This window comes from Schistocerca nitens, chromosome 3 (genome assembly GCF_023898315.1).
Source record: "Schistocerca nitens isolate TAMUIC-IGC-003100 chromosome 3, iqSchNite1.1, whole genome shotgun sequence".
NCBI lineage: Eukaryota > Metazoa > Arthropoda > Insecta > Orthoptera > Acrididae > Schistocerca > Schistocerca nitens.
This window is the reverse complement of record NC_064616.1, coordinates 479,161,417-479,185,232: the sequence shown is the minus strand read 5'-3', so window position 1 is coordinate 479,185,232 and position 23,816 is coordinate 479,161,417. Positions and strand designations below refer to the sequence as shown.

General features: G+C 44.7%; 1 protein-coding gene and 1 pseudogene across 9 annotated transcripts in view; both read right to left on the bottom strand.

Moving 5' to 3' along the window:
- Window positions 1-23,816, bottom strand: part of LOC126248405 (uncharacterized) — a 447,623-nt gene that overhangs the window by 8,321 nt on the left and 415,486 nt on the right. For 4 of the 9 annotated variants that reach the window (XR_007545482.1, XR_007545479.1, XR_007545481.1 and 1 more), the window contains one exon: window positions 6,278-6,406. The exons of the other annotated variants lie outside the window; for them this stretch is intronic. The gene's annotated coding sequence lies outside the window, so the exon portion shown is untranslated. The remainder of the gene's footprint in view (window positions 1-6,277; window positions 6,407-23,816) is intronic. 9 annotated transcript variants of the gene reach the window in all.
- LOC126250564 (5S ribosomal RNA) lies at window positions 7,202-7,319 on the bottom strand (annotated as a pseudogene).

Below are 23,816 nucleotides of genomic sequence, written 5' to 3'. Positions count from 1 at the left end.
ACGTAAGTGCGGAACCGTATCAAATGCCTTCCTGAAGTCCAGGAATACGGCATCAATCTGCTCGCCAGTGTCTACGGCACTGTGAATTTCTTGGACAAATAGGGCGAGCTGAGTTTCACATGATCTCTGTTTGCGGAATCCATGTTGGTTATGATGAAGGAGATTTGTATTATCTAAGAACGTCATAATACGAGAACATAAAACATGTTCCATTATTCTACAACAGATTGACGTAAGCGAAATAGGCCTATAATTATTCGCATCTGATTTATGACCCTTCTTGAAAATGGGAACGACCTGCGCTTTCTTCCAGTCGCTAGGTACTTTACGTTCTTCCAGAGATCTACGATAAATTGCTGATAGAAAGGGGGCAAGTTCTTTAGCATAATCACTGTAGAATCTTACGGGTATCTCGTCTGGTCCGGATGCTTTTCCGCTACTAAGTGATAGCAGTTGTTTTTCAATTCCGATATCGTTTATTTCAATATTTTCCATTTTGGCGTCCGTGCGACGGCTGAAGTCAGGGACCGTGTTACGATTTTCCGCAGTGAAACAGTTTCGGAACACTGAATTCAGTATTTCTGCCTTTCTTCGGTCGTCCTCTGTTTCGGTGCCATCGTGGTCAACGAGTGACTGAATAGGGGATTTAGATCCGCTTACCGATTTTACATATGACCAAAACTTTTTAGGGTTCTTGTTTAGATTGTTTGCCAATGTTTTATGTTCGAATTCGTTGAATGCTTCTCTCATTGCTCTCTTTACGCTCTTTTTCGCTTCGTTCAGCTTTTCCTTATCAGCTATGATTCGACCACTCTTAAACCTATGATGAAGCTTTCTTTGTTTCCGTAGTACCTTTCGTACATGATTGTTATACCACGGTGAATCTTTCCCCTCGCTTTGGACCTTAGTCGGTACGAACTTATCTACGGCGTACTGGACGATGTTTCTGAATTTTTTCCATTTTTGTTCCACATCCTCTTCCTCAGAAATGAACGTTTGATGGTGGTCACTCAGATATTCTGCGATTTGTGCCCTATCACTCTTGTTAAGCAAATATATTTTCCTTCCTTTCTTGGCATTTCTTATTACACTTGTAGTCATTGATGCAACCACTGACTTATGATCACTGATACCCTCTTCTACATTCACGGAGTCGAAAAGTTCCGGTCTATTTGTTGCTATGAGGTCTAAAACGTTAGCTTCACGAGTTGGTTCTCTATCTGCTCGAAGTAATTCTCGGACAAGGCAGTCAGGATAATGTCACAAGAGTCTCTGTCCCTGGCTCCAGTTCTGATGATGAGAGGTAATACCTGAAATTTGGCATTCTCGGCACATCCTTGACACTGTGGATCTCGGAATATTGAATTCCCTAATGATTTCCGAAATGGAATGTCCCATGCGTCTAGCTCCAGCTACTATTCCTCATGTTAATTCCCGTCGTGCGGCCATAATCACGGCGGAAACATTTTCACACGAATCACCTGGTTACAAATGACAGTTCTGCCATTGCACTGCACTTTTATACCTTGTGTACGCGATACTATCGCCATCTGTATATGTGCATATCGCTATCCAAGCTTTTGTCAGCTGAGTCTAAGCAGAGCAGAGACGAATGGACCGCAAGTAGGGAAATCCGGTGACACAAGCGACTTTGATTAAGGACAGGTGTCTATGGCCTGGCGTCTGGGAACGAGCATCTCGGAAACGGGGAGGCTGGTCGGCTGTCTGAGGACGGTGAAATCGCAGAACAAGGAAGATTAGGATTTAACATCCCGTCGACATCGGGGTCATTAGAGACTGATGTAAAACCACGAGTTGGTGCGATAGGGTGTTGGACGTCCAGGCCTCATCACAGATCGTGGAGGTCGGAGACTTACCTCCTTCCTAACCAGGTTAGGTAGTGATCCGTGGCAGATATAACGACAGAGAACAATGCTACTGAATGCAAAAACGTTTTGGAGCACGAAGTTCCACACATATTTTTAAACATCAAATTCCGTTGTAGATGTCCCCATTGTGTCTCTACGTTGACTCAGTGACACAAGAGGGCACGGGACGATCGGGAAAGGACTGTGAATCAATGGAAGCGTGTCATCTGGTTGGATGAATCAAGTTTCTTGTTACATCGTGTAGATAGTCGTGCCCTGATACACCAACACCCAGGCGAACGCCTGCTGGAAACTTGCATCGCGCCACGAATTCAGGCCAGTGGGGGCAATATTAAGCTGAGGAAGACATACACCTGGACTTCCATATGACCTGTGGCAGTAATCGGTGAACATTACTGCGGACCATCTGCATCCCTTCGTGCTTTCTCTCTTCCCCAGCGGTGATAGCATCTACCAGCAGGCTAACTGACCCTGTCACAAGGCCAGAATCATGCCGCTGTGATCTGAGGAGCATTGTAGTGAACTCACACACAGGTAACCTTCTGTGACCTATGTAACGCCTTCGACTGTGTTCACCACCATGTTTTGCTCTCCAAACTAGAATACTATGGAGTTTGTGGCAAAAGTCTAAGACTAATGAAATCATACCTCGATGACAGAAAGCAGGTGGTGAGTTCAGGAGGTCACTTATCAAACACACTCGATGTTCAACATGGGGTGCCACAAGCATCAAAGTTAGGACCTCTTCCATACCTGATACAAATAAATAACTTACGGGATAATATAGATGTAAGCCGGCCGCGGTGGTCTCGCGGTTCTAGGCGCGCAGTCCGGAGCCGTGCGACTGCTACGGTCGCAGGTTCGAATCCTGCCTCGGGCATGGATGTGTGTGATGTCCTTAGGTTAGTTAGGTTTAAGTAGTTCTAAGTTCTAGGGGACTGATGACCACAGCAGTTGAGTCCCATAGTACTCAGAGCCAATATAGATGTAAATACATATATGTAGCCGGCCGGTGTGGTCGTGCGGTTCTAAGCGCTTCAATTTGGAACCGCGTGACCACTACGGTCGCAGGTTCGAATCCTGCCTCGGGCATGGATGTGTGTGATGTCCTTAGGTTAGTTAGGTTTAAGTAGTTCTAAGTTCTAGGGGACTGATGACCTCAGAAGTTAAGTCCCATAGTGCTCAGAGCCATTTGAACCATTTGAACCAATACATATATCTACGCAGATGATACTATTTATCTATGTATTTGAAGTCGTTTTCAAAAGAACGAGTTTTGTGGGAGAAAGTGCAGCTTCCTGGTTTAATGCCCATGGTTAACTATTAAACGTAAATAAGTTACAGAATATGATATTCAGTCTATCAAAGAGTGCAAAAATAGAAAAATGCAACAATTTTAGGCATAACATTTGTCAACAAACTAACATTGAACATGTAAAAGTTAGGTTATCGAGAGTAATATACTTGCTGAAGAGACAGATGGCGTGTGTCACCTTTGACTATGTAAGGATAGCGTATTTTGCCTTTTTTAATCACTTTAAAATACGGATTAATACTCAGAGAAAATAGCAAAAACATAAATGAAATTATGTAATTCAGGATAAGACAATTAAAATAATGGCAAAATAAAACATCCAGTCAGTATGTAAACAGCATGTTCAAACGCCTCGGGCATGGATGTGTATGATGTCCTTAGGTTAGTTAGGTTTAAGTAGTTCTAAGTGTAGGAGACTGATGACCTCAGATGTCAAGTCCCATAGTGCTTAGAGCCATTTGAACCATTTTTTTCGTTGCAACTTTTAGCGCCTCTAAAAGATTTTTTCTGTTATGCCAGAGTTTCAGAGCGTGCCCCACCCGTTGCTCGTAGGACACCGAGTTCTGTCCATTCACGGGTCAATATTGCAGCAGTAGCAGTTCTGATTGCCCCATTGATTCGCGCACGAAGGGCAGCAACGTCACTGCTGGTGTGCTCACGCGATCCTCGACGTAAACTCGCAAAACGAAATCTAACGGCGTGACATCGGGAGAACGCGGGTGCTATGGGATGCGACCGTCACGACACGCCCGCTTTATGGACAGTTTATCTCGCTTCCTGAAATTCACGATATGCAGGACGAATTGTCTTCTAGGGGCTGCGCTGAAATGCAGCTTGCATTCTGCCAGTAGGTACTGGAAACATAGAGTGACGTTTACTTCGAGGAAGGTGTCTGGCATTGCCGTATCTGTAAAGTTTTTGAACCACCACATGGTGCTTGCTTTCTTCCAGTGATGCTCTCCCATACTGGCGTCAATAAATCCACAGTCCCATTGTCACAGATTTGTATCCTGCATACCAGATGACACGTTTCGCCTTCTTCAGAACTGTCGCCATGTTGATGCACTCTAAGTCTAATCTGCAAAACAGGACAAAGAAAAAATACTTTGGCAGTTGCTAAACGGTTTACTACAAACCGCGATTCTCTATCTCAAATAGTTTCCAACTAGAACAGACAGCAAGAAGTCATTCCCCACAGTGCTGAGAATGGCTATGATGTGGGGTAGGAGTGGGGTATGGTTAAATGGGGAGTGCCCCTGGGATCAGTTCTGGGGCCATTCCTGTTCCTTATTTCTGTAAATGGTATGCCTTCTAGTATTATAGATGATTCTAAAATATTTCTGTTTGCTGATGACACTAACTTGGTACTAAAGGATGTTGTGTGCAACGTTGTCACTGTTTCAAATAGTGCGGTCCAAGACATAAGTTCGTGGCTTATAGAAAATAAATTAACGCTAAATCATAGTAAGACTCAGGTTTTACATTTTCTAAAAATGGTTCAAATGGCTCTGAGCACTATGGGACTCAACATCTTAGGTCATAAGTCCCCTAGAACTTAGAACTACTTAAACCTAACTAACCTAAGGACATCACACACACCCATGCCCGAGGCAGGATTCGAACCTGCGACCGTAGCAGTCCCGCGGTTCCGGACTGCAGCGCCAGAACCGCTAGACCACCGCGGCCGGCTACATTTTCTAACACACAATTAAACAAACCCTGACGTTTTAGTTACACAAAATGAGCATATGATTAGTGAGACTGAACAGTTCAAATTATGGTGATCAGATAGATACCAAACTGTCGTGGAAAGCCCATGTTCAGGATCTTGTTCAAAGACTTATTGCTGCCATTTGTACTATAAGAACAATATCCGAAGTAAATGACAGTTCGACATGAAAAGTAGTTTATTTTGCTTATTTTCATTCGCTTAGGACGTATGGTGTTGTATTTTGAGGTAACTCTTTCCATTCTCAAAGGGTATTTTTGGCTCAAAAACGGTCGGTTCGGGCAATAAGTGGTGTAAGTTCGCGAACCTCTTGTCGATCCTTGTTCATTAGTACGGATATTCTGACACTGGTCTCTCTTCTTTATATATATTATTTAATGTCGTTATACGTTTCTTTTTATTTAGTGTCGTTTACTGTTAACGATATCAGCTTATTCTCAAGAATTAGCAGCTTTCATTCAGTTAATACTAGGTAGAGATCCAATCTGCATTTGGATAGCACCTCCTTGACTCTTGTACGGAAAGGCGTGCAGTATTCTGCTGCATCCATTTTCATTAAGCTACCACAAGAATACAAAAATATTAGCAGTAATCGACGCGCTTTCAAATCACAACTGAAGAGTCTCCTCATGAATCACTCCTATTCTGTTGAGGAGTCCACTGAAACATTCAGCTGATTGCCATGTTATATTACTGACTGCGTTTATATAAACTTATAGCTTGTCGTCTTTTTAGGTTTCATAAACATTTTATTTTATTTGTTATTACTTTTCTGTTCTAATTTGGTGTACTGACTCCTTCTATGACCATAGAGATTTGTTCCTCAATTTGGTCTACGGAACTAGACGTGTAAAATAAAAAAATTCCGAGCCATGATTTTTTTGAAATGATAGGGGTTTATGGGCACCCTGCTGGGAGACTTGAAAAGATTCGTGCCAGATGTTCTGTTAGTAACTCCAGATATTACTCTCACTGCTCATTTTTTAACTTTGAAAACGTTTTCAATTTCTGCAGTATTTCCCCAGACTATTATACAATAGAGAATCCGTACTGGAAGAAGACTGTGTGGCTGTTATGTTGCCACAAATATAGGACTATATAATGTAGCGTAACGTGAATCAAATGTGAGAGAGTTGGGCGCATACAGAGCCATATAGATAGTAATTTCTCCCTCGCTGAATATGCGAATGCAATAGGAAATAACGTAAATAATATTGATAAGATATACCCTGCGCCACGTACTGTACAGTGGTTTGCGTAGTATATAATTTTATAGATGCAGACGTGGAAGAAATGAGACTGTTACTAAAAGTAAAAACAGTAGTTAAACAAGTTTACCTGTACCTTTTAGAAACATTCCTTCGCATTCTTGAAGGATTTTAGGTCTTTTTTGTAGCCACCCTTGCTCCTGATCTTCATTACGCTAGAAAACGGTACACTTTTTTCTGGGTCATAAAATGCTGCTGGCACGTCCTGCTGAAACGTAAGAGTGAGAAATGGGAGTAAAATAATCGACAACATATGCATTTATATCTACCGGATGATACTTGTTACCGTTTAAAAACTACCGAAAAGACGTAGGTGACGCTGAGACAAGTAAAATAATATAAGACACATGGGGTCGCAAATATCGGGAAATTTGAACAAATGGCTCTGAGCACTATGGGACTTAACATCTGAGGTCATCAGTCCCCTAGAACTTAGAACGACTTAAGCCGAACTAACCTAAGGACATCACACATCCATGCCCGAGGCAGGATTCGAACCTGCCACCGTAGCGGTCGCGCGGTTCCAGACTGAAGAGCCTAGAACCGCTCGGCCACATCGGCTGGTCCCCCCAAAAATGGATGAGAAATATTGAACATGTGACGCCACCAGATGACGTACATCTCCGTACGTGCAGCGGTTGGGCTTGGGCGTGAAAGGGTGATTTAGTGATGCAATACTTGCATTCGGTCAGATGGTGCATATCTCGAAAACCTTTTGTAAAAGTGGTCCGTTGTAAACGTATAAGTTACGAAAGTATTTTCTTCGCTATAACCAAGTAAAACTAAACTTAACTCCGCCCGAACAGGCCACGATGGCCCAACGGTACCGTGCGGCCGCCGTGTCATCCTCAGCCCACAGGCGTCACTGGGTGCAGATATGGAGGGGCATGTGGTCAGCACACCACTCTCCCGGTCGTATGTCAGTTTCCGAGACCGGAGCCGCTACTTCTCAATCAAGTAGCTCCTCGGTTTGCTTCACAAGGGCTGAGTGCATCCCGCTTGCCAACAGCACTCGGCAGACCGGATGGCCACCCATCCAAGTGCTAGACCAGCCCGACAGCGCTTAACTTCGGTGTTATGACGGGAACCGATGTTACCACTGCGGTAAGACTGTTGGCTATAACCAGGTAAAAGCTGTTCTAGATTTTGAGTTTCTTTCCTTTTGCCCCTTCTTTTTTCGTTTACAGACATTATAAAGAAAACGTAGGTCATTTGCTGTCAACGACGCAATTCGGAAGCTTACTTATACTAATTATTTACATGTGACGCAATACAGTAAGTTTTTGCTTTACTGTGCTTTACAATAAGCCAGCGGATTTCACGATACCAACAAAATAATGAATCTTACCTTCATGTATGCATATAACTGTCTAAAGGAATGAAAAAAATACTGCCTGCCAGAAGTAAGACTCGAATCCTCAGCTCCACGCGCGTAGGCTCGGAGCCACACTGAGATGTGTACTTGAATTGGGCTGGGATGAGCAGGTGCGACAGACCGAAAGGCTCAACTGCCGTATGTGCGGCGATGTACGTCATCTGGTAACGTCGCATGCTCCACATCTGTCAGCCACTTTTGGGTCATTTCCCGACACTTGCGACCCCATGTGTCTTATATTAAATTACTTGTCTCAGCGTCATCTAAGTCGCTTCCGAGGTTGTTAAACGTTAGTAAGAATCACCCTGTATGCTCCACTAGCGAACTTTTAGCGTGTGGGGCGGATACATTGGTTACAACTGTCACTACCTCCTTTCTAATCCATTCAACGAAGATGAAAACAAGTTGAATAAGGGAAAAAATATTGCAGTCGTAAATTTTACACTACTAGGAGGGAGTGCCATGAACAACATACAGGTAGGATGTGAGACTGGTGGTGGGGACACGTTCAAAGATAACTTTTTTATGTTTTTATTGAATAATTCGTAATCCAAGGCTTCTAGGGAAAAATGTTTCCCAGTAGAGAATTAAACTACATTAAATTTCCTGCAAGACAGGTACCGTTAATTTTTGCTCTAGGACTTACAGTTATTGTGTTGCTCGAGATGGAAAAATAGCAAATTACACTACTGGCCATTAAAATTGCTACACCACGAAGATGACGTGCTACAGACGCGAAATTTAACCGATAGGAAGAAGATGCTGTGAAATGTAAATGATTAGCTTTTCAGAGTGTTCACACAAGGTTGGCGCCGGTGACGACACCTACAACGTGCTGACACGAGGAAAGTTTCCAACCGATTTCTCATACACAAACAGCAGTTGACCGCCGTTGCCTGGTGAAACGTTGTGATGCCTCGTGTAAGGAGGAGAAATGCATACCATCACGTTCCCGACTTTGATAAAGGTCGGATTTTAGCCTATCGCGATTGTGGTTTATCGTATCGCGACAATGCTGCTCGCGTTGGTCGAGATTCAATGACTGTTAGCAGAATATGGAATCGGTGGGTTCAGGAGGGTAATACGGAACGCCGTGCTGGATCCCAACGGCCTCGTATCACTAGCAGTCGAGATGACAGGCATCTTATCCGCATGGCTGTAACGGATCGTGCAGCCACGTCTCGATCCCTGAGTCAACAGATGGGGACGTTTGCAAGACAATAACCATCTGCGCGATCAGTTCGACGACGTTTGCAGCAGCATGGACTATCAGCTCGGTGGCCATGGCTGCGGTTACCCTTGACGCTGCATCACAGACAGGAGCGCCTGCGATGGTGTACTCAACGACGAACCTGGGTGCAAGAATGGCAAAACGTCATTTTTTCGGATGAATCCATGTTCTGTTTACAGCATCATGATAGTCGCATCCGTGTTTGACGACATCGCGGTGAACGCACATTGGAAGCGTGTATTCGTCATCGCCATAGTGGCGTATCACCCGGCGTGATGGTATGGGGTGCCATTGGTTACACGTCTCGGTCACGTCTTGTTCGCATTGACGGGACTTTGAACAGTGGACGTTACATTTCAGATGTGTTACGACCCGTGGCTCTACCCTTCATTCGATCCCTGCGGAACCCTACATTTCAGAAGGATAATGCACGACCGCATGTTGCAGGTCCTGTATGGGCCTTTCTGGATACAGAAAATCGACTGCTGCCCTGGCCAGCACATTCTCCAGATCTCTCACCAATTGAAATCGTCTGGTCAATGGTGGCCGAGCAACTGGCTCGTCACAATACGCCAGTCACTACTCTTGATGAACTGTGGTATCGTGTTGAAGGTGCATGGGCAGCTGTACCTGTACACGCCATCCAAGCTCTGTTTGACTGAATACCCAGGCGTATGAAGGCCGTTATTACGGCCAGAGGTGGTTGTTCTGGGTACTGATTTCTCAGGATCTATGCACCCAAATTGCGTGAAAATGTAATCACATGTCAATTCTAGTATAATATATTTGTCCAATGAATACCTGTTTATCATCTGCATTTCTTGTTGGTGTAGCAATTTTAATGGCCAGTAGTGTATTAAAAATAGTGTTTCAACGATATAAAATTAATGTATATTGTTACATGAAGTGGGTTAGGAACAAATATTCAATGGGTGTACCACAGCCAAGTGCAGTAGAAATATACGAGGGACAAATTGTGTTCTGATGTGCAACAGGCTGAGGGGGGGGGGGGGGGGCACGACAGGGGGAGAGGTGGTGGTGAAGGGTTATTGCAGGGGGGAGGCAGGTCGTTGGATTTGGGTCCTGCACTTCCTTCCCTTGTGGCTCTGCAAACCAAAGAGCGAGAGGACGAATCCCTACTATTTCTACCTCACTACGTCACAAAACGCATCTACAGGGTCTTCCACAAAGCTGCACCAACCCTTCCATAGTGCACCTTACAAATCACTTGCAAAGCCGTGTGCAGATGGGAGTTTTCCACAGGGTGTGTCAACACTACACGGGATACAGGTACGTGTAACAAATAATACTAAGGCAATAAACACATGTGGCCAGACTCTACGTAAACCTGTGCACAACGTTCTACTGTGCGAGGGTAAATTTATTATTAGTTATTCTATACGGAACCTTCACTGAGCTCAGGTTTATTCAGGTTGTCCCAGCGGGAAGGGTAAATATTCACGAATATGACAGGAACGTTCATTTGAAGCAAAAAGCCTCAGATGGGCATATTCCCTATTCCGAGTGGTTTCCAAGCTACCAATTGTTTTTGGCCTAATGGTGCATATATATGTCTTACCCACCCAGCCAAACACAGTTAACTGATGCTTCTCTCTAATAACTCTGAAGCCCTCGCACTAAATCATTCGCAACATACCATGGACAGCTGCTTGTTCAGTGGGCCAATTGAATGGCGGAAAGACATCCAGACCAAAGAGGCTGAAAGGAATGGGGTAGGTGTGGCTAGAATCATCAAACAGGCTCGATGGGTAAGACATGTATGTATGCATCACTGTCTCAAAAACAAATGTACTTTCAATGCGTTCTATGTCGCAAAACCACTCAGAATAGGGTATCTGTCGATCTGACTTTTTCGCTTCAAGTAACTCCTCAATTGGTTTCGCAGGGGCTGAGAGCACCTAGCTTGCTACCAGCACTCGGCAGACCCGGATTGTGACTCATCTAGGTGCTAGCAAAGCCCGACAGCGCTTATTTGGTGATCTAACGGGAACAGGTGTTACTCCTGTGGCAAGGCTGTTGGCCACTCCCTCCTCCTACTGCACAACAATTTACGACCACAGGAACTTTTTCCCCTAATATCCTTCGTTACTGGACTATTTCTATCTCACCCGCAAATGGTACACGAGAATAACAACTGCTGGAAGCCCTCAATTGATCTAAAATCTTTCTGATTTTACGTTTCTGCTCTTTTCGCGAAATATATGTAGGAGGAAACAATATGATGGTTAACTGCTTTAGAAATGAATGCCCTCTGAATTTTAATAGTTAATCACTCCATGATGCACAATGTCTCTCCCGTAGCATCTGTCGCTGGAGAGAAATGAGTGTATCAGTGACGCCTGCAACAGGCCGATGTCAACGATGTCAGTCTACTATTCTGTTCTTCCTATCTGTTACCCTTCTTGTAAACAGGAGTGGACCGTGCTCTTCTCCAGTGATATGGAACTATTCATTGGGCAAGTCGGTCTCGATAAATGTGAGTTAAAACATCCCCCAGGAATACCTTCAGCAAGACACTGCACCACCCCATCGCTCCCAGTTAGTAGTAGTACACTACTGGCCATTAAAATTGCTACACCAAGAGGAAATGCAGATGATAAACGGGTATTCATTGGACAAATATATTATACTAGAACTGACATGTGATTATATTTTCACGCAGTTTGGTTGTATAGATCCTGAGAAATCAGTACCCAGAACAACCACCTCGGGCCGTAATAACGGCCTTCATACGCATGGGGATTCAGTCAAACAGAGCTTGGATGGCGGGTACAGGTACAGCTGCCCATGCAGTTTCAACACGATACCACAGTTCATCAAGAGTAGTGACTGGCGTATTGAGACGAGCCAGCTGCTCGGCCACCATTGACCAGACGATTTCAATTGGTGAGAGATCTGGAGAATGTGCTATCCAGGGCAGCAGTCGAACACTATCTGTATCCAGAAAGTCCCGTACAGGACCTGCAACATGCGGTCGTGCATTATCCTTCTGAAATGTAGGGTTTCGCAGGGATCGAATGAATGGTAGAGCCACGAGTCGTAACACATCTAAAATGTAAAGTCCACTGTTCAAAGTGCCGTCAATACGAACAAGAGGAGACCGAGACGTGTAACCAATGGCACCCCATACCATCACGCCGGGTGATTCGCCAGTATGGCGATGAAGAATACACGCTTCCAATGTGCGTTCACCAAGATGTCGCCAAACACGGATGCAACCATCATGATGCTGTAAAGAGAAACTGGATTCATCAGAAAAAATGACGTTTTGCCATTCGTGCACCCAGGTTCTACGTTGAGTACACCATCGCAGGCGCTCCTGTCTGTGATGCAGCGTCAAGGGTAACCACAGCCATGGTCTCCGAGCTGATAGTCCATGCTGCTGCAAACGTCGTCGAACTGTTCGTGCAGATGGTTGTTGTCTTGCAAACGTCCCCATCTGTTGAGTCAGGGATCGAGACGTGGCTGCACGATCTGTTACAGCCATGGGGATAAGATGCCTGTCATCTCGGCTGCTAGTGATACAAGGCCGTTGGGATACAGCACGGCGTTCCGTATTACCCTCCTGAACACACCGATTCCATATTCTGCTAATAGTCATTGGATCTCGACCAACGCTAGCAGCAATGTCGCGATACGATAAATCGCAATCGCGATAGGCTACAATCCGAACTTTATCAAAGTCGGAAATGTGATGGTACGCATTTCTCCTCCTTACCACGAGGCATCACAACAACGTTTCACCAGGCAACGCCGGTCAACTGCTGTTTGTGTATGAGAAATCGGTTGGAAACTTTCCTCGTGTCAGCACGTTGCAGGTGTCGCCGCCTGCGCCAACCTTGTGTGAGCACTCTGAAAAGCTAATCATTTACGTATCACAGCATCTTGTGCCTGTCGGTTAAATTTCGCGTCTGTAGCACGTCATCTTCGTGGTGTAGCAATTTTAATGGCCAGTAATGTAGTAGTAGTTTTATTCATCCGTATACGTCCGCTTCACGGACATTCGAGATGTCTCAGTATTACAATTTAAGAACAACAAAAATAAAGTAATTCACATACATAGACATTTACATACTTACAGGTCTAGTACGACAAGGATGGGGCAGATAGTCGGCTGGAGTCTTACAATAGAAACTATCACGGCATTTACCTCTAGTAATTTAGGGAAACCATGCAAAACTTAAATATGTGTGACTGGATGAAGATTGGATCTTGCACCCTCCCATGTACAAGGACGCTTTGTTTAAAACAGTGCTGCCTCATTCGGTTTATCCCTAGGGTACAATACAGTTTAAGAAACAAGTCACGTCAGAACGATGTATCACTCTACGACATGAGAGTCCGTGTGTGACCTGTCATGTTACCAGACCCCAATCATTTTGAGGTCATCTGGGACGCCGAGGAACGATGTATGTGTTCACCTTGGAAAAAGGCACGCCTGGTTTATAAAATGCTCACATGGAAGAACAATCGTTTTTCTAGTATAATTCTCTATCTGTTTGATACTTCACATGAGCCACTTATCATATGAAAATTATGAGTTGCACCCAAGACGGTTGGCTCGAAAATGACCGCCATGTTTGTAACAGAGCATCACAGGCTTTCCCCCCTCTCCCATCTCATACTACACTGCCGGAAAAAAATTAGTACACGATTTTAAAGGTTTGCAGTTCACTCAAGATTTGTTGTTGCAGTAGTGGATATGGAGTACATGAAATGATTACATTCACAAATCAAAAACACAAGCCATTCTGAGATTCTAGATATCGACCCATGCTGAAACACTCATATTAGAAGGCGGTATAGCCTCCACAGGCGGCAATGTAGGCGCTGACTGTCATTCAGATGGCGAATACTGTCCTCGGATAAGTTATGCCGCCCTGCTCGACACGTTCATGTAGTTCTGTAAGAGTTGTTGGTTGACGAGTCACAGGAGTCACTTCTCGTCCCATCACATCCCACACGTGCTCGCTTGGAGACAAGTCCAGAGATTCTGCTGTCCAGGTAAGTTGCTGCACGTCTTGTAGAGCACGTTGAGTTTCATGGGCAGTGTGAGGGCGAGCATCATCTAGTTGGACCAACAGGATCTTCCTGTCTCAAGAATGGCAAAAGAGAATGGGTCTAACAACATTCTTCCCTCCAGAAACACCAAAGGTATGGGGCCAGTGTGTTCTGGACGAATGGGCTCTACGAGACAGCGCTCACCAGGTCTATGTCGAACGTGCAAACGACCATCACTTGCGTGCAGGCAGAATCTGCCTTCATCGCTGAAGACCGTGGCGCGCCATACCATCTTCCAAATGATCGTCTGACGGCACCACTCGAGACGTGCGTTTCGATGCTATGTCTTGACTGGAAGGTGGGCTACAGGTGTGCGTGCTCGTAGTCTCACTCCTAATAACCAGTTCGCAACAGTTCGTGTCGACACATCTGGTCTCACAAGCCCTCTTATCTGTACTGTGATAGCTGTACGATCTGCCACTGCTGCCCTTACAATACGACGATCCTGGCGGACCACTGTGGTGCGTGGACGTCCGGAACCTCGTCTACGTGTCTGAGAATGTTCACGTGATCACTGATACCAGCATCATTGCCCAACTGACGCAGCACGTCCAACTTGTGTGGCAATTCTCCGAAAGGACCAACCTGCCGCTCGGAAGACCGTAATCTGATCCCTGTGAAACTCGCTCATCTGGCTGTAGGAAGCACGAATGCGTCTCTGTGGCATGGTTGCCTGCTTGCACCACACTAGCCTTCTGGCTGTCAGCATTCCCTTTATAAGGGTAAACACAAATGGCGCTCTGGTCGCTATGCCACTACGCTATATGGTGGCGGACGACGCTGAAACCATTATCAGTTCAAGTGGCTCTAAGCACTGTGGGACTTAACATCTGAGGTCATCAGTCCCCTAGAACGTAGAACTACTTAAACCTAACTAATCTAAACAACACACGCATCCCTGCCCGAGGCAGGATTCGAACCAGCGACCGTAGCAGCAGCGCGGTTCCGGACAGAGGCGCCTAGAACCGCTCGCTCACAGCGGCCGGCATTATCAGTACATCAACTATCCCCCTGCTGGCATATGCCGTCATCGAATCAAAATCGACGTTGTCTTTACAGGTATACTTGTTTTTTTTTTCCTCCAGTGTACAAGGGTCAGTAAAATAGAAACGAGACAGATGGAAAAATGTAAATAAACTATTCATTATTTCAAAGGTAATCGCTATAACTGTTAATACATTTATCCCACTATAACACTAGACCAAGGTCCGCCCCTGGTAGGTGAGTGGTCAGCGCGACGGAATGTCATACCTAACGGCCCGGGTTCGATTACCGGCTGGGTGTGAGCTTTTCTCCACTCGGGGACTGGGTGTTGTGTTGTCCTTATCATCATCGTTTCATCCCCATCGACACGCAAGTCGCCGAAGTGGCGTCAACTCGAAAGACTTGCACCAGGCGAACGGTCTACCCGACGGGAGGCCCTAGCCACACGGCATTTCCAGTTTTACTACACCAGGGTTTCCCAAACTGTGTCCCGCGGAACACTGGTGCATCGTGGGAAGTCAATAAGTGCTCCGCGAAAAACTATTACTAATATGGTGGTTTTATTTTTCGACATTTTGACGGAACTAGCTATGTTTTTAATTTTGTTATGATTTCTGAATTATTATTCATGATTTAAAATTAATCACTGAATAAAAGAAGTTTTCTAATTTTTTAAAAAATTTACTGTCCTTCAAAATAAACGAAGTGTTCCGCCAAATCAGTAGGATTCTCAGAGAGCTCCGTCAGAGGAAGAGTTTGGGAACTTCTGGACTAGAAGGTCAATTTCTTCACGGAATAATGTTTGCAGTTGCTTACGGAAACACAGTTGTAACTATGTGTGCACCTATTAGTTCGAAGCAAATCGACGGCCACGAATGTCTTTCTTCAGGGCTCTAAAAATGTGGATATTGAATGTGGACAGATTGTTTCGACTAGTCTGCAGAAGTTTCTCTGGGAAACCCTTACACATCCTTCATACAGTCCCCATATCGCCCCATTCGATTCCATATTTTTAAGCCCCGAAGAAAGTCATTCGCGGCCGTCGATCTGCTTTGAACGAAGAGGTGCACGCCTGAGTACAATCGTGGTTATGTGGGCAACCACAAACATTTTTTCATGAAGGCATTGAACATGTTGTCTGACAGTGGCATAAATCTATTAAGAATTATGGAAATTACTTTTGAAATAATCTGTCTCGTTTTCATTTGACTGCCCCCTATACTTGACTTTAAATTTCTATTCATCACCAATTTCCTTTTACAAGGCTGGACCATCCCGCAGAGCTTTCAGTTCACCCAGTGTCTTCATGTATTATATCAGAAAGTGAGAAATTAAAAATGAATTATTATTTTCAGGGTGCTAATAGAAAAAAATCTATTTTAAAGAAACATTAACTTCGAATATAAGTTAAGTGTTGGGAAGCCTTTTCTGAAATTATTTGTCTGAGGTTGTAGTCTTATGGAGAAATGAAACGTGGACTTTAAGCAGTTCACACAAGAAAAAAACAAAAGCGTTTGAAATATGGGTCTACAGAAGAATTTTGAAAATTTGATGGATAGACTGCGAAAATAATCAAGAGGTAATGAATCGAATTGGGTAGAAAAGTTAAGGGGTCGGTCGATAGGACAAATCCTGAGGCATCAAGGAATCATCACTTTGGTAATGGAGTGGAGTGGGTGGCATATCGGATTTGACTACAGTAACTAGGTCGAAATGAATGTAGTCTGCAGTAATTATGCAGACATTGAGGCGATTCCACAGGAAACACTAGCATACAGAGATGCATCAAAGTAATCTTTGGACTGACGGCTACCACAACAACTTGTTACTTAATAAATAAAATGTCATCCATAGTCACATCTAGCTTTTTATTTCGCTTTGAATTTTCAAGAAATTCAACAAATTTCTTATGTGTTTGGAAAGGAGTTGTTTAACAGATTTATTTATTCGTGTTCGAACTACATCATAAAATATACAGGATGATTCTTATTAACGTTTTAAAAACCCGGAAGTGGCGTAGATGACGCTGACACTATATTCCAAAAGTGGATGTCAAATGTTGAACATGTGACGTCACCAGCTGACGTACCTCGCCACACGTGCGGCGATTGGGCTTGTCCGTAAGGAACAGTGCTACGCATTTCTCTGCTAGGCTACTCTCTTTTCGAACACCTTTTGTAAATCTGATCTGTTTGTTGTAAACGTAGAAGTTACAAAATTACTGCCCTAGCTGAAACCAAGCGAAAGCTGATCTAATTTTGTGTTTCTTTCCTTTTGTCGTTTCTGTTTTGTTTACAGACTTTATCAGTAAAGAACACGTAAGTCATTCACTGTAAGCGATGCAATTCGGAAGTTTATACTTGTTTACTTGTGACTCAGGTTTTCGATGTACAGTACTTTGCAGTTAACCAGCGGAAACCGCGAGACCGGTAAATACAATAATACATTTTACTTCAATGTAAACACATAACTGTCTAACGCAGAGCAAAAAGAGACGCAAGACTCGAATCCTGAACCCCACTCGCTACAGTCCCGCACGTAGGCCTGGAGCCACACCGACGTGAACACTTATGACTTGGGTTTGATGATTAGGTGGGACAGGACGGTAGCCTCCACCGCTGCATGTGCGACAAGGTACGTCATTTGGTGACGTCACACGTTTAACAGTTGTCAGCCACTTCTGGGGTATTTCCCGACGTTTGCAGCCCCATGTGTCTTATATGAAATTACTTATCTCAGCGACATCCACGCCGCTTCGGGGATTTTTAAACATTAATAAGTATGACAAACTGCCTATTGGCTTCTGTCTCGGGTTCTTCGTCCAACGTTCATCTAATGATTTTTCTGACGTTTCGCCAGCACGAGTGGCTGGCATTGTCAAAGCTTCACCCTCCAATGGAGGTGATTCATGTGAAGAGGATTCCAATGTGTTTATGGCCGCATAAAGCGAACTAACAGAGTTAGAATGGGGAATGGCAGTTGTAGCTAGACTCATGTGGCTAGACTTCATACCAGCAATCGTTATGCAATCCAATATTCCAGATCCACAGTGTCAAGAATGTACCGAGAACACCACATTTCGAACATTATCTCCCACTACAGACAATGCAGTGGCCGACGACTTTCACTTAACGACCGAGAGTAGCGGAGGGTGAAGCTTTGACAATGCCAGCCACTCGTGCTGGCGAAACGTCAGAAAAATCATTAGATGAACGTCGGCCGAAGAACCCGAGACAGAAGCCAATAGGCAGTTTGTCAACAAGTGGCCACGAAAGCCTTAACAATTTTGTATTAATAAGTACCATCTTAACATATAAAAATCATATCGAGAAGCCAAAAGCTAACATACAATCACGTAATGGCATACTGAACGAATTGACAACTGCAAAACGGTGCGTCAACAAGAACGTACTCTGTTCCACGGCACTCACCACCTGCTTTTCAGTTGCTAAGTATGGATGTACGGTTTGGGAAAGATCTCGTTAAGCTGGAAAAATATACGCGACCCTAAACGATACCTGCAGGAAGATAACTGGCTGCCTCAGACTTACCAGAGAGTACCATTTATATTCATTATCGGATATTGCTCCAGCAGATGTCAGAAGATCATTCCTGAGCTTGAAGGAAAGGAACAAACAGATAAATGACTAGCGCCAACAGCTACACAAAAAACTGAACAACTGAAAATAATACAAGTACATAGTTTATACGCTGAGGTGATCAAAGTTATGGAATACCTACTAATATCGTGTCGGACTTCCTTTTACCTGGCGTAGTGTAGCAATTCGACGTGGCATGGACTAAAAAGGCGTTGGAAGCCCCCTGGAGAAATATTGAGCCGTGCTACCTCTGTAGCGATCCATAATTGCGAAAGTATTGCCGGTGCAGGGCTTTGTGCACGAATTGTTCTCTTGATTATGCCCCATAAATATGCGATCGGATTCATGTCTGGGTGGCCAAATCATTCCCTATAATTTTCCAGAATGTTCTTCAAACCAATCGCGAACAAATGTGTCCCAGAGACACGACGTCGTTGTTGAGGAGCATGAAGTACGTGAATGGCTGCAAAAGAGCTCGAAGTAGGCGAACATTACCATTTTGAGTCAATGATCGGTTCAGCAGAACCAGAGGACCCAGCCCATTCCACGCAGCCCACACCGTTATGTGGTCTCCACCAGCTCGCACAGTGTCCTGTTGACAACTTGGGTCCATGCCTTCGTGGGGTCTGCGCCAAACTTGAGCTCTACCATCTACTCTTACCAACCGAAGGTGGGACTCATTTGACCTGGCCACGGTTTTCCTGTCGTCTTCAGTCCAACCGATATGGTCATGAGCCAAGGAGACGCGCTGCAGGCGATGTCGTATTATTAGCAAAGGCACTCGCGTCGGTCGTCTGCTGCCATAATCGATTAAAGCAAAATTTCACCGCACTGTCCTAATGGATACGTTCGTCGTATGTCCCACATTGATTTCTGCGGTTATTTCACGCAGTGTTGCTTGTCTGTTAGCACTGATAACTCTACGCAAACGCCGCTGCTCTCGGTCGTTAAGTGAAAGTCGTCGGCCACTGCATTGTCTGTAGTGGGAGATAATGCTCGAAATGTGGTGTTCTCGGTACATTATTGACACTGTGGATCTGGAATATTGGATTGCATAACGATTGCTGCTAGCCACATGAGTCTAGCTACAACTGCCATTCCCCATTCAAACTCTGTTAGTTCGCTTTATGCGGCCATAAACACATTGGAATCCTCTTCACATGAATCACCAGAGTACAAATCACAGCACCGGCAATACACTGCCCATTTATAGCTTGTGTACGCGATACTACTAACATCTCGAAATGTGCATATCGCTTTCCCATGACTTGTCATCTCAGTGTGTAGAACCATACTAGTGAAACACAGAAATACACAATCATAAATATAAGCTGTATCATATTTCGCTCATCCAGAATTCGGTGTAAGCTGCAGCTGTCTCGGTACAATTCAGGAGGTCCTCTTGAGTACACTCTCTCGGTGTATCTACTAACGGTCATTTTGGAAGGTGTGCCATTGTTTGTATTTCACGACACTCACACTTTTCAGTGTCTGTGTAGCCCCAACTTTTCATAAGTTGTTTTCATCGCCCTGTACCAGTACGAAGTCAGTTCCATCACGTTTTCCGGTCTCGCCAGTCTAGGTAGGAACCTTGGGTAGAGCTTGCTTTGTGATAAGGGCTTCTAGATAGTCTCCTCCCATAGTGATATTATGGAAGTTTCAGTTGATTGTACTAAATATACGTAACTTCGTCTACGAGTATATTTAAGCCTTTTAGCATGGGCTAATGGTTGTGTAGCTGTTGGCACTAGTCATTTATCTGTTTGTGCCTTACCTTCAAGATCAGGAATGATCTTCTGACATCTGCTGGAGCAATATCGGATAATAAATATAAATGGTACTCTCTGGTAAATCTGAGGCAGCCATTTATCTTCCTGCGGGAATCGTTAACGATCGCGTATATTTTTCCAGCGTAATGAAATCTTTCCCAAACTGGACATCCATACTTAGCAACTTAAAAGCATGTAGTGAGTGCTGTGGAACGGAGTCCCCGTTTTGCAGATGTCAGTTCGTTCAGTATGCCATTACGTGTTTGTATTTTAGCTTTTGGTTTCTCGATATGATTTTTATATGTTAATATTCTGTCGAGAGTGATGACCAGATAGGATGCATAGGGACAGTTGTAGAATGTAGATGTAAAATTGGTATTATGTCTAGTACAGAATTTTAACAGAAGTCAAACTGTTGTTATAAACGGTCTTTAGTTGAAATAAGGTATAATTTGAAGTCACCAATAAGAAAAGAGCTTCTGCATTGTCTATTTATCTTAGATATTCATTAACTCGAAAACCAAACAATTTCTTATCGTACTGAGATTTAAGCATTTTCTTGAAGTTCTATATATACATCCACATGACTGCCCTGCAATTCTCACTTAAGTGTTGATCGAAACACTGAAAACGCCTGTACAAGAACTGTCATTCTTCTCTAGTTCTTCAACAGGCAAGCTAGATATAAGAATCCTTAAATTCATGGCTTGAAAGGTAGCCCCCTAGTAGATGAAGAGGCCAATGTGTTCCTTCGGTCGAAACTGTGGTCACACGTCCCAGGTGCGCCTTGGCGAGTGTGTGCGTGCGGGGTGCTTGTGTGTGGGTTCCGCAGAAGTAGACTGAACAGGGGAACTGGAGGTGACAGTGTGGTCGGCTTTCCGTGGGCCAGCTGTCTTGTGAGTGGCGGTGATCCTTGGTTATTCGGCGCCGGCAGTGGCGCCACGCGGACGCTGCCAAGTCGCCGCTGGACGGCCGCCAACAACACAAAATACCCCAGCGAGCACACGGCAACACTCTCTCCATTTAGGCTGTCGCAACTCATTACTGTCGCCAGCATGTGTCCTCACTTGCGCAAGATAAATTTTGCATCTACAATAAATTGAGCGACGACGGAGAAAATTGGTAGGAGGTGTCTACATCTGCACCTACATACGTATTCCGCGAGCCACCTACGGTGAGTGGTGGAGGGTACCCTATACCATTACTAGTCACTTCCTGTCCCGTTCCACCTGCAAAAAGAGTGAGAGAAAATCGACTGTCTCTGTGTCTCCGTATGATCCCTAATATCACGTATCTTCGTGGTCCTTGCGCGAAATGTATGTTGGCGGCACCAGAATCGTTCTGCAGTCAGCTCCAAACGCTGGTATTCTAAAGTAATACTTGTGTGTTGTTCGAGCAACCCGCCCTTGATTTTCTTCGATATCTTCCAATAGTCCGGCCTGGTACGGATCCCAGACACTCGAGCAGTACTCAAGAATAGGTCGCAATAGTGTCCTATACGTCGTCTCCTTTACAGATGAACCACTCTTTTCCAAAATCCTCCCAATAAACCGGAGTCGACCATTCGCCTTCCCTACCACAATCCTCACATGCTCGTTCCATTTCATATCGCTTTGTAAAGTTACGACGAGATATTTAACCGATGCGTCTGGGTCAAGCAGGACACTGCTAACGCTGGAAATAAATTTCATTTATAAAACCAACTAAAAATTTTGTCTAAGTCATCTTGTGTTCTGCTACAGTCACTTAACTTCGACATCTCGAGATCGCTGACCACCCTGTCCGCCAGATCATTTATGTATACAGAAAATAATAGCTGTTCTACCACATTTCCGTGGGGCACTCCTGGCGGTACCCTTGTCTCTTGAACACTTGTCGTCGAGGGCTACATACTGAGTTCCACTACTTAAAAGGTCTTCTAGCTCAAATGGTTCAAATGGCTCTGAGCACTATAGGACTTAACTTCTGAGGTCATCAGTCCCCTAGAACTTAGAACTAGTTAAACCTAACTAACCTAAGGACATCACACACATCCATGCCCGAGGCAGGAACGAACCTGCGACCGTAGCGGTCGCGCGGTTCCAGACTGTAGCGCCTAGAACCGCTCTGCCACTCCGGCAAGCAGTTTTCTAGCCACTCACATATCTGGACACCTATTCCATATGCTCGTACCTTTGCTAACAGACTGTAGTGGGGCACATGTCAAATGCTTTTCGGATATCCAGGGGTTGGTTGGGTTGTTTGGGGGAAGAGACCAAACTGCGAGGTCATCGGTCACATCGGATTAGGGAAGGACGGTGAAGGAAGTCGGCCGTGCCCTTTCAAAGGAACCATCCCGGCCCTTTCAAAGGGACCATCCCGGCATTTGCCTGGAGCGATTTAGGGAAATCACGGAAAACCTAAATCAGGACGGCCGGGCGCGGGATTGAACCGTCGTTCTCCCGAATGCAAGTCCAGTGTGCTAACCACTGCGCCACCTCGCTCGGTAGGATACCTAGGAATATCGAGTCTGCCTGCTCTCCTTCATCCATATTTCGCAGGATATCATGTGAGGAAATGGAAAGCTGAGTTTCACACGAGCGATGCTTCCTAAACCCGTGCTGATTCGTGGACATAAGCTTCTCGTTCTCAAGAAAATTTATTATATTTGAGCTGAGAATATGTTTAAGAATTCTGCAGCAAACTAGTATTAGGGATACTGGTCTGTAAATGTGCAACTCAGTTTTCTTATCCTTCTTATATGCAGGAGTCACTACGCCTTTTTCCAGTCGCTTGCGGCTTTGCACTAGGCGAGAGATTCGCGACGAATACAAGCAAGTAAGGCGCCAATACCGTATAGTATCCTTGTTAAATCGAACTGGGAGTCCATCCGGACCTGGCGACTTATTCGTTTTCAACACTTTCAGTTGTTTCTCTACACCAGGGATGCTTATTACTATGCCGTCCGCACGGGAGTCTGTTCGATGGTCAAATGAAGGCACGTTGTACGAATCTCCTTGTTGAACGATTTCTTAAACGCGAAATTTAAAACTTCGGCGATCATTTTTCTATCTTCAACTGCCACGCCAGAGTGCTCAACGAGTGACTGGATGGAAGCCTTAGGCCCGCTTAGCGATTTTACTTAGAACCAGAATTTTCTCGGGTTCTGGGCCAGATCTTTTGCTAAGATATGACGGTGGTAGTAGTTGTATGCTTCGCGCATAGATCTTTTCATAGATACACGAACCTCTAACAACTTTTGTCTGTCGCTATTTGTTGCCTTAAACTGTTGCTGTAGACTGTTTAGGTTAGAAGGCTCGCAGGAGGACGTGGCAAATCAAACTCCAGTCGTGTCAGGATGGTCGTCCACACAGCACGTAGGTGACTTAATATACTGTAGCACGCAAGGACACACTCGCAGTTTTTGACAAATGGGAGAGTGAATGAGGCCATAGGCTACCTTTCACATTGTACACACTGAGACCATTCTCACTAAATACACTGTTGTTGTTGTTGTTGTGGTCTACAGTCCTGAGACTGGTTTGATGCAGCTTTCCATGCTACTCTATCCTGTGCAAGCTTCTTCATCTCCCAGT